Source organism: Mesocricetus auratus, unplaced genomic scaffold (genome assembly GCF_017639785.1).
Source record: "Mesocricetus auratus isolate SY011 unplaced genomic scaffold, BCM_Maur_2.0 Super-Scaffold_100025, whole genome shotgun sequence".
NCBI lineage: Eukaryota > Metazoa > Chordata > Mammalia > Rodentia > Cricetidae > Mesocricetus > Mesocricetus auratus.
This window is the reverse complement of record NW_024429206.1, coordinates 14967395-14980609: the sequence shown is the minus strand read 5'-3', so window position 1 is coordinate 14980609 and position 13215 is coordinate 14967395. Positions and strand designations below refer to the sequence as shown.

The 13215-nt window shown below is 47.9% G+C and overlaps 1 long non-coding RNA gene across 2 annotated transcripts in view; it reads right to left on the bottom strand.

The window, feature by feature from the left end:
* Positions 1–13215, bottom strand: part of LOC121133926 — a 34153-nt gene that overhangs the window by 20418 nt on the left and 520 nt on the right. For both annotated transcript variants that reach the window (XR_005870942.1, XR_005870941.1), the window contains exon 2: positions 8803–8926. This is a non-coding gene — a long non-coding RNA (uncharacterized LOC121133926). The remainder of the gene's footprint in view (positions 1–8802; positions 8927–13215) is intronic.

Here is a 13215-nt window from a genome sequence, read left to right as displayed (position 1 = left end):
CAGGAACAATTGGATATATTGTGGCAGATGGCCCAATTGGGATGTGAACAAAAGTTGCCTGGCCTTTGTGTCACTTCAGTACAATATGAGAATTTTACAAGAGCAGCTAACCTGTCACAAGCTCTGTCTCAACATTTATTACAGAATTGGACTTTTGAGTTTGAGCAGACACTCCGTGAGTTGAGAATGGCGATCCTGCAAGTGAATTCGACGCATCTGGATCTTTCTCTGATGGAAGGCCTCTCCTCCTGGATTTCATCTGCATTTTCTTATTTTAAGGAATGGGTGGGGGTAGGATCATTTAGCCTAGTTCTCTGCTGTGGAATAGTGTTGATGCTTTGGATGGTGTGTAAGCTCAGAGCCCAAACAAAAGAGACAAAGTGGTGGTGGCACAAGCACTTGCTGCCTTAGAACACGGAGCCTCCCCTGACATTTGGTTAACCATGTTAAAGCAATAGGTCGCTGGCCTCCCAGCTCTTGCACCCCACGAGGCTAGTCTCATTGCACGGGATAGAGTGGGTAGGCTTCAGCAGCCCAAGGAGTTGCAAGGCTAAGCACTGCACAGGAGAGGTCTGCGGTATAACGACTTTCTCCTGGGAGATAAGTCATCTTGCATGAAGGTTCTATGTCATGATCTCCTTCCCCCAGAAAAACGACATCGGACTGGTCAGGGCTCTCTCTGGGGATAAGACCCTGGAGAGGAGCTTTGTACATGTTCCGAATTTGCACATGGGGATTTGACCTCTATCTCCACTCCAAAGTTGTGGGTGTCCTATTGCTTCAAAAATAAATGAATAGGGGGAGATGTGAGGAGCCGCCCTCGCTATCGCTATTGCCGTTAGAAGATGGCGCTGACATCTGCTGTCAGTTGGAGTTAACCGTTAGAAGATGGCGCTGACATCTGCTGTCAGTTGGAGTTAACCGTTTAAGCTGTGCCTCTCCCGTGGCGTCATCTGGGGTGATGTGCAAACCACCAATCCCGGCTCTACACGTCTCACTCGGAGCTCCTAGGCTTATATAAGGGGCTGGGTTTCTTAGCTTGGGGTCTCCCTCTAAGAAGCTGATCATCTATCTCTCAAGATGCATTAAAGCTTTACTGCAGAAGGATCCGAGTGTTCTGCGTCGTTCTTGCTGGCGAGACGGTAGCGCGGGACACCCGTCAGGGCTTTGGAAGGGGTCCTTCCTTGTGGCCCGTCTGATGTTTTTCTCTGGATTTGCCAGGGATGGCAGGTTTTAGAAGGAAGAGTCACCCTGTCTTATCAAAGGTTTGTACAAATGCCAGCACTCAAGGCAGCAGGATCATAAATTCAAAGTCATCCTCCACTACACAATGCGTTTGAGGCCAACCAAGGGTGCACAACCCCCCCCCCCAGCACTGTAGCCTTCTCCTTGTGAAGTTACTCTCCTCCCCTTCTCATACCGTGCTCTTGGAGGAAAGTCTCTGAACAGCCCACACCTACGACTGTGAGTCATGAGATTCCCCAGGGCTGAAAATCAGGTCCTCCCAGTCCCGATCCACACCCTCACTTCTCCCTGAGCTTGGCTAACCTCCTGGGCCTCATATGCCACTTCCCGGTTAGCCACTGCCCTCCAGCACACTGCCTTCCTTGTCTCTCCACGTGGTCCTGCTTTGGGTCTGTACCCAGCCTCTCCCTCTGCCTAGAGCCACTTCAGCCCCTGCTCAGTCCACTTCAGTTTCTGTGTATAATTTCTCAGGTTACAGCACGGGCATCTCCTTTGCTGGGAACTCACAACTCCGGGGAGCTCTCAACACAGTCAGTTTGTCCATAAGGCATTGCCATTCTGCCCACTCAGTCCCCAGTGTTAAGCCTTGTAGAGGGCACAACAAAGATGCCTTTGAACACAACCAGGGATGTACTATAGTGACCCCCTGACAGAGGGCTGAGAGTGAGAATGTCTCCCAGACTCCTCCTTAAAAGGAGGGCTGAGTGTGGTGGCAGCATACACCTTTAATTCTAGCACCCAGGAGGCAGTGAGTTGAGTTCCATGCTAGTCTGGTTTATATAGGAGTCCTAGGTCAGCCAAAGCCACAGAGTGAGACCCTGTTTTTTTTTTTTTTTTGGAGGGGAGGAGGGTTTTTGAGACAGGAGTTCTCTTTGTAGCCTTGACTGTCCTGGAACTCACTTTGTAGACCAGGCTGGCCTCAAACTCCAGAGATCCACCTGCCTCTGCCTCCTGAGTGCTGGGATTAAAGGCGTGTGCCACCCATCACCCTGCTTGTGAGGTCTTGTCTTTTTTTTTTTTTCCGGAGGGTAGGGTTTTTCTAGACAGGGTTTCTCTGTGTAGCTTTGGAGTCTGTCCTGTAACTTGATTTGTAGACCAAACTGGCCTTGAACTCACAGAGATCCGCCTGCCTCTGCCTCCTGAGTGCTGGGACTAAAGGCTTGCGCCACCAACGCCAAGTGTGAGAATCTGTCTTAACAAAAGAAAAAAAGGGACAGAAACACACCCACACCCACACCATGGAAACCAGGGATGCAACTCAGATATATATCACTTGCCTAGTGTTAGGTTTGATCAACAACAACAATACCACACTCTCTCTCTCTCTCTCTCTCTCTCTCTCTCTCTCTCTCTCTCTCTCTCTCTCTCTCTCTCTCTCTCTCTCACTCAAGGCAGGATGATTGCTTTGAACTTGAGCCCATCTGGAGTCCACATCTAGTACCAAGCCAGCCAAAATGCAAGATGCGCATGGTGGCATACATCTGGAATCCCAGCCCTTGCAAGGTGAAGGCAGGGGGTCAGGGTTTCAAAGCTGGCTTTTGCTTCACAGCAAATATAAGGCCAATGTGAGCTCCCTGGGAGCCTGTCTCATCGGGGCTCAGTCACGGGGATTCCAATTCCATGGCCTTTCCTAACCCACCCACTTCCCAGAGGCTGGATGCCTGATACCTAGCTGATTAACTTGGTCTCACATCCGAGGACACGAAGGCCTGGTGCTGCACTCAAGCCACACTTAACCCAGAGCAGCCAGATTGTTTCCCACTGCTTGAAAATTGAATCTGCACGGTCTCGTGCCACATGATTCCCTCAGGACTCTGCTTCAGGTGCTCTGTTGTATTGATGAAGACAGATACCATGCTGGGTGCCCACATAAGGGAACCAGGTGACATGACAGGCCACAAAATGCCCAGGACCGAACATTTCCGGCACGACTCTAAGATGATTGTGCTTAAATGTTTAACGCAGTGAGTACCAGCTTGCCTTCTGTTTGCTTTTGGAGACAGGGCTGGGTAAAGCCCACCCAGTCCTTAAACTCCCCACCTAGCTGATGCTCATACTCCTGCTTCTACCACCAAGTACTGGGATCACAGTTGTCATGCCCGGTTTTATGTAGTGCTAGGATTGGAATCCAGGGCTCGGTACATAGGCGAGCACTCTACCAACAGAGCTACATTCCTGGGCCTTAAAAATGTTGACAGGAACTAGAAGCCTATTAAAAATTAACTCACTGGGGGGGGGTGACTGGAGAGATGACTGGAGAGTGCTAGCTGCTTTCCAGAGGGCCCTGGGTTGGCTCCCAGCACCTACACAGTGGCTCATAACTGTCAGATTCCAATTTCCAGGGGGCTCTGATGCCCTCTTCTGGCTTCTGTGAGCACCTGCTCTCACAAGGATATCTCCACACAAAACATTTGTACACATAAACAAATAACATACAGAAAAAAACCAGAGTGGGGAATGAGAGGCTGGTGATTACATGAGAAATTTGGTTCTGTAGTTGTTACAAGTTCCAGACAGATGGAAAAGGCAGACAGACAGACAGACAGCGTGGGGCAAAAGAAAGCTGATGACTCAGAGCTCAACCTAGACCTGTGAGAGGCAGCTTCCAGATCCCATGAGGCCAGAGTCTTGCTAAATGATTGCATGAGTGCCGGAAGGTTCTTTGAATGTGGGCCCTGCCTTTGCCCTCCCCCTCCGATGTGGGCGTCCAGGGGCACGAAGCCCCGTCTCTCCCCCAGGCTGCACGCAGTGGGAACCAGTCGTCATCCTGGAAGCCTGTCAGCCTGCTGCCAGCTCTCCCTGCCAGATGTCCTTCACCCACTGTTCAGCCTTTGTTGTCCTGCCTCCGCCTCCCCGGTATCTGTGGGTTTAAAATAGACAGGCAAGGAGGAATGTTGCCCAGCTACTCAGCTGCTACCAGCCCTGCTTGCAGCCTCAGATCTTCCAAATCCTTCCCCTGCAGCAACAGGAATCACACAACCTGTGCTGGCACTTTCTCTACTGAGCCAAAGGAACACTCTGAATTTAGAAAAGCCAGTCAAAACACCACTGCAGCTGAGAGGGTCTGAAAAAGCAGATTAGAAACAGCCCATGTTTTCATTCACAACTTTTGTGTCCTCACTAAGTGTCAAGGATACACATCAGACCAGGCTGTAAGAATTTTATTTTTACAGGAAAAGAGCCAAGACACTGCCTCACTTCCCAGATAGGAACACTGAGTCCAAGAAACAAAATGGAGAAGGCTTATGAATGTAATCTCAGCACTCTGGAACCTGAGTCAGGAGGATTGCCATAAATTTGAGGCTAGCCTGAGATATAAGACCCTGTCTCAAACCCAAAAATGAAAATGACAAAGCAAAACACCACCACCACCACCACCCACCACCCACCCACACCCACCCCCAAAACACACATACATAGCTTGGGTGTGGTGGTGCATATCTTTATTCCCAGCACTCGGGAGCAGTGGTAGCTGGGTCTCTATGAGTTCAAAACTAGCCTTGTCTACATAGGCCAATCAGAGCTACAGATTCTCTACATAGTCCTGGCTGTCCTAGAACTCACCATGTAGACCAGGGAAGCCAGAGATCCACCTGTTTCTGCTTCTTAAGTGTTGGGATTAAAAGTCTGTGCCACCCTGTCCAGCCTGTGTCCATTCCCTCTTTAGAGTGTGTGTGTGTGTGTGTGTGTGTGTGTGTGTGTGTGTGTGTGTGTGTACACCGTGTCATTCGCACTGACCCTGGGAAATTCTCAGTTCTATACCTTGTCTCCTTGATCTCATACCTTTCTTTCCTTGAGTTTTTATTATTAGTTATGCATGTGTGTGTTTGTGTGTGTGCATGTGGGGTGTGCACAAGTACAGGTGTCTTCAAGAGTCAGATGTGCCAGATTCCCAGGAGCTGGAATTGTAGCTGCCATGTGGGCGCTGGGAACTGAACCTGGCCCTGTGGAAGAGTAGCCAGTGCTCTTTACCTCTGAGCCATCTCTGCTGCTGCTATCACACGTTTCCTCACCCTGGTTTGTAAAGTTCAGGATGGAGGCATGGTTCTCAGTCTCCCAACAATCCCCAGCTTTAGAAGATGCCAGGGAAGACGTATGAGGTGTGCCCACACCCGTGCTCGAGGAGGCAGCTGTCAGGAGTTGGTTGTCTTCCTCCACTGTGGGATTTGAGGATTACACTCGGGTTGTCAAGTGTGTGCAGCAGGCACTTTCCCTAGCTGAGCCCATCCGTCAGCCTTCGTTTTGTTTTCAAGTCAGTGACCCCACTATAGAGCCCAGGCTACCTTCAAAGTCACAATCTTCTCGCCTCAGCCCTGAGAAGTGCAGGCCTTTGTGGTGACACTGGGCTTCTAGTGCTTTCCACAGATGGTTTCGTAATGTTAAACTGCAGGGGAAGGGTGTGACAGGAAAAGAGTGGCAGAATGTCCGTGGCTTCACAGCAGGCAGACTGCGGGAACAGAGGACAGGTCGGAAGGCTGAGGGGGTGGGCAGCTGAAGTGTGAGACTCCTAAGAGGGTCTACACTGGCAGAGCCACCTCCAGAAGAGCTGTGAGGTGTCGTGAAACAAGTTCACATCCTCACACCTTTCTGCCTGAGACATGCAGACCTTCACAGTGATCACAGTTTTCCAGATTTAGTGTCTGAATTACCACCTGCCGTTGAGAAGATTCTCCACTTAAGGGGGAAAAAAACCAGGCATGGAATCAAAACAATAGCAACAAAAGAAAGCCCCTTTGGAACAATCAAAACAAAAACAATGAAAGAAAACAGTCTGCTGTATTGCTAAGGGAAGTGGAAGCTGAACCCAGTGGTGCAGGTCTGTAATTCCAGTCACTCAGGAGGCTGAGCCAGGAGGATAACAAGTTAAAGGCAACTTAGTGAAACTGTCTCAAACACAAAAAGTAAAAAAAAAAAAAAGTCTGAGCCAGGCGTTGGTGGCGCACGCCTTTAATCCCAGCACTTGGGAGGCAGAGGCAGGCGGATCTCTGTGCGTTCCAGGACAGTCTAGACTACAGAGTGAGTTTCAGGACAGTCAGGGTTTGGTATCTGATGCCTGTAATTCCAGCTCAAGGGAGGCCGAGTCAGGAAAATTGAAAATTCAAAGTCAGTCTGGGCTACATCGTTTTAAAGAGAGTCAAAAAACAGGGACCAGTGAGACAGTTAAGTGGGTGAAGACTCTTGTCAAGCTTGATGACCTGAGCTCTGTCTTTCGGATTCCCACAGATGAAAATCCACTCCTTTGACATCTGTGTATCCATGCTATACAACCCCCATCCCCAAAACATAATTAAATGTAATCAAAGTGATTTGTTACAATTTCTAGGAATTAGTAGTCTACATGCATGTTTTTAGATGTTTAGTGTTCATGGCAACCTATCAAATGAACAAAAGAAAACCTGAATGTTGTCACTGGAACAAAGGAATATTATATAGCACTAAAAAAGAATCTGGGGGCTGGAGATGTGGCTCAGCAGTTAAATGCTGGGACTAAAGGCATGCGCCACTACTGCCCAGCAGTGGCAGGCAGATCTCAGTAAAATCAAGACCAGCCTGGTCTATAAACAGAGTTCCAGGTCAGCCAGGGCTGTTATACAGAGAAACCCTGTCTCTAAAGCACAAAACACAAACAAAAAAATCTATTCTGGTATGTGGCATATATGTAATAGAGTTGTATTTTTTGGTGGTATTGCTCTGAAACAGGGTCTCATGTTGCCCTGCTATCTTTAAACTCCTTATGTAATTGAGGAGGTTTTTAAACTCCCAATCCTCCTGCCTCTGCCTCTTGTGTCCTGGGATTACAGATGTCAGCCACCTGTAATGCCAGCTCTGACCTGTAGTGAGAGCAGAAGGAATACACATCTTTCAAAGTTCTGTTCCAGCACAAGTAACTCTCATCACCACCCTCTCCCCAGGACCCAGAGGGGTCGTTTTTTATTATTGTTGTTGTTGTTATCCAGGGATGGAAGCCAAATCTTGAGTATGCTAAGCATATGCTCTACCACCGAACCTGTGCACAGTCTATGTTTTGTATAGTTGCACATTTCTGGTGGGTGCGACTGCTGTAGTGAACAATATGCTGGTTGCTCAGAAAGTTCAAATACTCTACAGCCCACAGAAAGTTCATATGTATACAATGAAAGTGAAGGCAGAAACAGAAATGAGATCAGTGTCTGTCCATGTTCACAGCAGAATTATTCACAGGAGTCAGAAAGTGGAAACCAGCTAGTAGTAGCTCACACCCGTAATCCCGGGACTTGGGAGGCTGAGCCAGGATTTCAAGGCCACTCTGGGCTATCTGGTGAGTTCTAGCCTGAGCTGTAGTATAAGACCCTGTCCCAAAAGACAAAGTGTGCTCTCCCTCTCCTTATCCCTTTCCCTCTCTCTGTTAAAAAAGCAAAGCAAAACAAACAAAAGTACTGTCCAAATGTCCATAACAGATGAATGTATAACGAGATGCAATTTATCTGTAAGGTGGACAAGAGCAGAAGGTAGAAGGTATACTTAGTTATCAGGACATGGCATGCACAAAGCCCCGGGTTCCACCCGCAGTGCTGCATAAAACCAGGCATGGGGGTACATGCCTGTAATCACTTGGAGAATGGAGGCACCAGAAGACCAGAAGTTCAAGGTCACTCATGGCAGTGTATCAAGTTCAAGGCTATATGAGACCCCATCTCAAAAATAAATAAATAAAACAAGGTTGGGGGAGCAGGGAGATGGCTAAGCAGGTAAAACAGTTGTGCAAGCCTGATGACCCAGATTTGATCACTGGAACCCACATAAGAAGCTGGGTATGGTTACAAGCATCTCCAAACCCAGCACTCCTCCAGAGAGGACAGAAACTCAGGGGCCAGTTAGTCTGGAGCACACAGTGCAACAGAGATCACAGCAGGAACTCTGCTTCAATGAAGGGGAAGAAAAGAAATCACCCATGCACGTTGTCCTTTGACCTCTACAAGGATACCCTGCACACATGTGTTACCTGTACACGCATACACATGCAAAACATAGACTTAGAAAGAGTGAAACTCTGATTTGGTCTAGAACACAGCTAGAGTTGAAGGCTTGGTAGGTGACAGGAGGCAACCAATAAAGAGGCTGTTTGATCATGCTGCACGAGGCTCCCAACCTGCCAAGCACACAGACAGTGCAGGGTGTGGTCGCCAGGCTGGGGGGAGGCAGACGAGGGCAGAGCACTCAGCTCTGTGACAAAGGAGCTCTACAGTGGTGATGGTGGCACGCAGTTAAATGTCCTCAGTGCCACACAACTGAGCATTTAGTGATGGTTAGAATGGCTAAAATGGCACCGTGGCACAGGCCTCTAATACCAGCACTCGGGAGTGGAGATGGAACACATGCAAGTTTAAGGCCAGCCTGGTCTACATAATAAAGTCCAGGTTAGCCATGGCTATGCAAGGAAACTTGTAAAAAGGAGGGACAGAAAGGGGAGGAGGAGGGGCCAGTGAAATGGCCAGGCGGTTTAATGGATAAAATATGTGCTCAGCAAGCCTGACAACCTTGACTGTGATTTGCTTGAAACCACCTTAACAAACAAACCTGGACACCTGAATTCGGTGGGCACACCAGCAACCCCAGCAATCCAAGGCAAGACGGGAGATGGAGAACGGAACCAGCCCTGGAATCCGGCAGGCTAGCTGCTCTGGAGTGTACGATGCTGCAGCTGGAAGATCAACAGAGACTGTCTCAGAACAAGGCAGAAGAATCGATCCTCAAAATGCCTGTGCCTACACCCATATGCACATGGACATATACACACCAGGGAAAATAAGGAAACAGGAAGAAAGGAGACAGAATTGAGATGGATACAAGGCTCCAACTCACTCTGTGATGTTTCTTAACCTAGTAATAATATACTGGTACATGAATTTAAAAACCAAGACTCAAACCTCAAATCAAAATAATCAACTTTAGGGCTAGAGAGATGGCTCAGCATTTAAGAATACACACTGCTCCAGCAGAGTACCCGAGTTGAGATCCCAGCACCCACATTGGGCATCTTACAACTACAACTACCTGTAATTCCAGCTCTAAGGGATCTGACACCCTCCTCTGGCTTACATTCTTGTACACTCGCATACACATGACCCACACATACAAGTACATAATTAAAAATTAAGGCTGGCATTGGTGGCACATGCCTTTAATCCCAGCACTCAGCAGGCAGAGGCAGGTGGATCTCTGTGAGTTTGAGACCAGCCTACAGAGCGAGTTCCAAGACAGGCTCCAAAACGATGCAGAGAAATCATGTCTTGAAAAACCAAAAAATAAAAAATAAAATAAACTCTTTAACAAAAAATTTCTCGATAATCTTACGCCCTCTATTTTCATGGCACACCCAAATAACATCGTCTTTAAATAGTCATTTAAGTCCTCTGTGTATCTTCTTACTCTCCAAAGCCAAAACTGTATCTACACTTTTAGCCTTGTGGATGACTAGTGCGAGGGTAACTTTGGGTATCTAGGTGTGAGTGCATGACAGCGAGTCAGGGTGAGTCTTCAAAGGGGTGTGGCTCCCACACCTGATGCCTTGGGGAATAATTCCTCTAGCACCTACACACAGCTGCATAGCTTAAGCCAGGCACACCTTATCAGTCACACATATTCTGCCACCTCCTCCAGACAGAAACCTCTTCTCTTTACTTTTGAGATGGAGTTTTATACTACAGCCAAGGCTTGTCTGGAATTTACTATATACATATATAGCCCAGGCCTCGAACTCACAGCAATCCTCCTGCTTCAGTTTCCCAAATGCTTAGATTACAGGCATGAGCTATCATACCTGGCTTTAAGCTGGACATTATTTATGAATAATACCAGTGACCATTGAAGAGAAGTAATTCTACCTAAGGTTAGAAGATTTTACCATTAAAATTACAGGCCAGGTGTATGGTGCACGCCTTTAATTCCAGTACTTGGGAGGCAGAGGTAGGAGATCTCAGTGAGTTCTAAGGCCAGCCTGGTCTCCAGAGAAAGTTCCAGAACAGCCAGGGCTACATAGAGAAACCTTTGAAAAAACAAAACAAACAAAAACAAATTATAGGAAGATTTTTTTCTTTTTTTGCAAGTACTGAATGCTTTCCTAACAATTCCTAATACTGTGTAACAGGAGATGCCCAGCTTACCCAACAACAACGTTTCCTTTGAGTAGGCACCCTGGCATCAATGTACATAGGTGGCCTTTGATTCCTTAGAGCAAAATCCTAGTTAACCCACAAGTATTACAGGAGATGTAGGTGCAGAGAGAAACATAAACACCACACATCCAAAAGCAAAGAGAAGAGCGGGCAACTTTACTAGTGCATCCCACAGCCAGGCCTGACACCAGCTCCCAGAACCCCACAATGGCTTTCTCTACTTCTCTCAGCCCCTTTGACATCGAGGAGACACTTTTGGAGCAGCAGAGGCAAGATGATTTGGGGGTTTTCTCTGACAAAGGAAGTGGTATGTGACTTGAAAGGTGAGTGGCAAGGACGCAGGTGTGAGGAGCTGAGGATGACCCAAGCTGTAACGGTGGGAATGTGAGCCTCAGTTAAAGTCCTTCAGTCGTCACTGTGTGCAGGCGAGCCGTTTAGAAACCGCCTTGCTGTTGTGGGATATAACTTTAACCTGGCAAAGATGTGTTAAATTTGTTTATGCTGAGGAATGTTACTTTAACTATGTAAAGGTGTGCTACATTTGTTGACGCTGCATTTAACGAGGTAAGGATGTGTGCTTAATTATGTAAAGATGTGTTGTATTCCTTTCGCTTTGCCTTCCTAAGGCATCTGGTTGGTCTCATAAAGAGCTGAACCGGCTGGAGGTGGTGGCAAACACCTTTAATCCCAGCACTCAGGAGGCAGAGGCAGGTGGATCTCTGTGAGTTCCGGGCCAGCCTGGTCTACAGCTGTGTAGCAGGACAGGCTCCAAAGCTACAGAAAAACCATATCTCAAGAAACAACAAACAAACAAGCTGAACAGCCAAAAGCTAGGTAGGACAGGTGATGCTGGTGGGCAGAGAGAAGACATAGAAGCAGAAACCTAAGAGAGGAGAGAACGAGGGAGACACTTGGGGCCAGCTAGGCAACCAGTTAGCCAGCCAGCAGACACACGAAGCAGAGAAAGTTAGATATGCAAAAAGGAGAGGAAAGAAAAAAAAATTAAAAAGGCCCGGTGGGAAAAAAAGTAGGTAGAGAAACAGGTTAATTTAAGTTAAAAGAACTAGCCAGAGCTAGACCAAGCATTGAAAACTAACAAGTCTCCATGTCATGATTTGAGAGCTTGTTGGTGGCCCAAAAGAAAAAGCCTGGCACACCTTGTTCCGGTTTTTTTTTTTTTGAGACAGGGTCTCATATAACCCAACCTGACTTTCAACTCCCGATCTTCTTGCTCCCACTTCCCAAGTGCTGGGATTATACATGTACGTTGTCACTTCTGGCTACCAGGCTTGCTTGTGGTCTATGCTTACCGAAACCGGCTGTTTTTCTCTGTGTCGCCTGACTCTCACCTTTCGTGGGCGCGGTGTTAGAAGTTCTATCTTAAACCTCAGATGGCACTTCCTGAATGAGACATACCATAAACCCGCTTCCTACATCCTTTCCCATTTTCACACCAATGATGACAATTTAAGGGAAGAAAACTAAAAGTTCCCTTTCTGACGTCAGCAAAACCTTCTGCTTGCAGTTAAATCCAAACACCTCTAATAAGTCGGCGTGCGTCTCCTGAGCACAAACAGCTAGAAGCCTGGGTCGCTGGAGCCCGGCCAAATGCACGGGTGGACAGCTCAGACCTCATGTTCTACTACGGAGTCACACAAGTCTCACCCTCACACATGGAGGCCACCAGTCACCCAATAAGCATGCACTAAATGCCTGACTGTGCACATGGTGACGGCATCAGGATGGTGTGGCTGTGACGGGTGCTAGTCGATTGTTTGACTTGTGGGTGGGGAACCCAACTTCCTCGTTCCAAGGACTCAGTCTCCATATGCACATGTAGAGATTAGCCTGGGCCTCAGTTTCTTCCAATCACACCTGTGATGAAGTCTGGAGCAGGGTCATGAATTCCCTCATCCCCCATCTCCAGATAGCTAGAGAGACTGAGCAGATGCACCCTAAATTGGGACATCTCTGCAAGGGCCTCGCTTGGTTCGCCTGGATGTGTGGGCACGGTCAAAGGGCATCCACATGTCCCTGTTTATGATGCTCCAGAAATACTTCCCTCCCATTCATGAACTGTCCCAAGCCTGTCCTGCCTCAGGGTCTTCACACACGCTAGACCTGCTGCTTGAGCTTCCCACGGGAATGGCGATGGGTTTGTCCCTTCTTCTGATCTCCTCAGCTGCTCCTTCTAGATAAGTTCTTTCTCACAATGTTCTTATTTTGGTACCACTGTTTTTTGAGTTCCTGGGGTATATAACACTAATGACTGTTTGGGGTCCCCCGTCAGCTATATGCAGGCGGGGTGTCCTGTTTTATTCGGAACTGCACACTCAGTTAGGCACAGTGGTTCGTGTCTGCGATCCCAGCATTTCAGAGGGTGCCACAGGAGGACTTCTGTGAGTTTGTCAGCCTGGGCTACAGTGAGATCCTGCTTAGGCAGAGGCAGGCGGATTTCTGTGAGTTCGAGACCAACCTGGTCTACAAGAGCGCTTTCCAGAACAGGCTCCAAAGCTACACAGAGAAATCTTGACTCGAACCCCTCTCCCATCAAATTGAAAAGATAAAATGTGGATGGGAGAGGTCAGCAGGGGATGGGACGCCATCTTCAGGCCTCAGAGGGCACTGCACTCACAGGACACACACACTTTTTTTTTTTTTAATTCTATACTCAGTACCTAACACTGTACTAAATTCCAAGGGAGCGGATGGCATCTGCAAGTGTTTCCCACTCAATCTCCTCCTTCAGGTCTCTGGGATTCAGTCTCGACTCAGGCCTTAACGATTTCTTCTCAATATATAGATATACCTTTGT